The sequence below is a fragment of the Pseudorca crassidens genome, chromosome 19, assembly GCF_039906515.1.
Source record: "Pseudorca crassidens isolate mPseCra1 chromosome 19, mPseCra1.hap1, whole genome shotgun sequence".
In the NCBI taxonomy this organism is placed as follows: domain Eukaryota; kingdom Metazoa; phylum Chordata; class Mammalia; order Artiodactyla; family Delphinidae; genus Pseudorca; species Pseudorca crassidens.
Window position 1 is genome coordinate 55,632,090 of NC_090314.1, and position 2,909 is coordinate 55,634,998.

The 2,909-nt window shown below is 57.1% G+C and overlaps 1 long non-coding RNA gene across 1 annotated transcript; it reads left to right on the forward strand.

Annotated features, from left to right (window-relative positions):
• Positions 1-578: 578 nt before the first annotated feature.
• On the forward strand, positions 579-2,245 carry LOC137212344 (uncharacterized). Its single transcript, XR_010937460.1, has 3 exons — positions 579-699; positions 783-903; positions 1,162-2,245. It is a non-coding gene; the product is annotated as an uncharacterized lncRNA (long non-coding RNA).
• The last annotated feature ends 664 nt before the right edge of the window (positions 2,246-2,909 follow it).

Sequence of the window (2,909 nt, forward strand, 5' to 3'; positions counted from 1 at the left end):
GGATCAGTCAGTCTTCAACATGGGAAGAACATTTCACCCTCAAAGGTTTAATCATGGGCCTGGCTGCGGGAAAGTCAGCTGCCTATGCATCAGTGAGGCTGCAGCCAGCACTCACAAAAGGGGTACGTGTGGTGGTGTTGGGGGTACAGAGTGCCCTCCGCCAGATGTCCAGCTGGGTCATTTTGCTGTTTAATGTGATTCTCTGCTAACACCTACATTTAAGCTTCTTCCAGTGAGTTTGGGAGCACTGGGGAGTAGAGCCCCGGCGACCAGGCGTCCGTCCTGCTGTCCTTCTCCATGTAGATATTGATCACAGAGGAGAGCACAGGGGGGCAGGCGTGGGTGCAGCCCCGGCAGCCAGCTCTGACCTGATGCTGGATGCTCTCACTTCTGCCCATTCAGGGCTGGAGCATTCCAGGGTGCTGGGCATATAGGCTACCCCAATATAGCCCTTGCCTCAGGGAGAAGGAGACGGCGGCCACTGTGGAAGGGCTTCAGGCGCGGGAAGGGATGTCTGGTCCCTCAGCTCCAGTCAGAGCAACACAAATTCCCCTGGGAGCCTGACAGGCATTGCTCAGCCCCTTATTTCGGAGCCCAGACACACCTCCTTTCCCCTTCACCTACCCTGCATTCCTGTTCCTGCTGGCTCTGCACCCTGGAGGGGAGTCGGAGATGACCCAGCAGGTCGCCTGGAATACAGTAAGTAATCAGAAAAGAACCCTGATTCATCGGAGGGCCTTGGCTGCCAAGGAAATTCTCTCGAAGGCTTTGTTGTTTTTCAGCGGCTGCTTCCCAGGGGCGGGACGGATGGTGTTTGCTTTTCAGCCAACTGTCTTTGTGACTCAGAGGCCGAGGCACCCAGGAAGGAGAGGGCAGAAGACCCAGATGTGGGGTGAGGATGAGGTAAGCGTGGGCCCCACGTGTGGGAGCAATGAATGCAGTAACAGTATCAATGTCCGCTAATCAGTGGTGATGTATGGAACCTTTCTCTGGGCCAGGCATTGGGCTGAGGGTTTTGCATATTTGCTCTCCCTTAATCCTCATCACGTCACCTTTGGGGGGTGGGGCGGGGGCGTGTCTACTAATGCCCCCATTTGGATGAGGAGGAAGCAGAGGTTTCCTGAGAGAATGTCTCTGATTCCAAAGTCCCATCTCTTCAAGGTCATGAGATGCTGCCTCTTGGTCCCGGGGTCTCTCCTTGAAGCAAATGAAGGCCAACCTCACAGAACGTGGAAGACATTCCCAGGGCAGGGCTGGGGTGAGGGGCTGCTGGAGGACCGCTGCGACATCAGAAGGGAAGGGGTGAGAATGGGTCTGTCTTGCTCATCTCGGGTGAGGCTGGTGCCCTGCGGATCTCTCTCCACTGGTGCAAGGCTGTGGAGGGCCCAGACACAGCGGGCACATCGGGGCGTACATCTGAGAACCTCTCACTGCCTCCTACAGGCTGGTGTGAGCAGGTGGGAGGTGGAATACAAACGACCATAAACAAGAACCGGGATCTTGAGGTCTTGACCTTTCACAAGATAACGCCCCCAATAGCAGAGCAGACGAAGAGCTCAAAGAAACGGGGCAAACATTTTCTTAACAACTGTGGTGTCATGCCCCGAAGACGCTGCAGACAGCTCGGAGCGCTTGGCCCGCCGGGACCCCTCCTCTTTCTGCCCCCGCAGCTGGGCGCGCGGGCCGTGCTCATTTTCAGCTCCCCCGCCCGGCTGGTACCCTGGCCTGACTCCAAAGCGCAGAAAGGCCATGCAGTGTTCTCTCTCCTTTATGGTCCTCAGAGGCTGTGAGTCATGCGTTTGTATTTTTAGCAACACACAGGAATCTGCTGGATGAAAAAGAATCAAAGGGACACTTGCACGATTAACCTAACAAAGGCAATTAATTTGGATCGAACACACAGGGAGAGGGCTGGCCAGGCAGTGCTCCTGGATCCAGGAAAGGAAAGAGACTGGTGGGCAGGGCTGGCGGTGCCCCCGGGATGGACAGGCTCCAAGGCTTTCCCTGGGCAGCAAAGTGGAGCTTCCTCTCCAGGTGGGTAGTGGGCATGGTCCTGGAGCCCCGCACATTGGGTACACTGGCCTGGCTCAGGGCAAGCCTGTTCCACTTGGAAAGGCTAAAGAGTGGATTCCTTCCTCTTCAGTCCTCCAGCCTCCGAAAAAGCTGCATGGCCTCCTGGGAGTCCTGCCCATGCTAGTCACACGTTTTTTCACCATCATCATCCCCATCCCCATCCCCATCCCCATTCCCAATCCCCATCCCCCATCCCCATCCCCATCCCCCATTCCCATCTCCATCCACCATCCCATCCCCCATCCCCCATCCCCATTCCCCATCCCCATTCCCCATCCCCATCCCCATGCCCCATCCACATCCCCCATGCCCCATCCCCATCTCCCATCCCCATCCCCCATCCCCCATGCCCATCACCATCACCATCTCCATCTCCATCCACATCTCTATCCCCATCCACATCCCCATCCTTATCCCCATCCCCATCCTTATCCCCATCCCCATCCCCCATCCCCATCCCCATTCCCATCCCCATCCCTCATCCCCTTCCCCATCCCCTTCCCCATCCCCATCCCCATCCCCTTTCCCTTCCCCTTCCCCATCCCCATCCCCATCCCCCATCCCCACCCCCACCCCCATCCCCATCCCCATCCCCCATCTCCATCCCCATCCCCCACCCCCATCCCCCATCCCCCACCCCATCCCCCATCCCCATCCCCTTCCCCATCCCCATCCCCATCCCCTTCCCCATCCCCATCATCCATGGAGATCTTGACTCATGCAGGCACCTTGTTGAACACATGGCACATATTATCTCATTGTCTTTATCCTCCCTAATAGTCCTGGGAAGTAGCCACTAAAACGATCCCGTTTTGCAGATGAATAAACTGAAGACC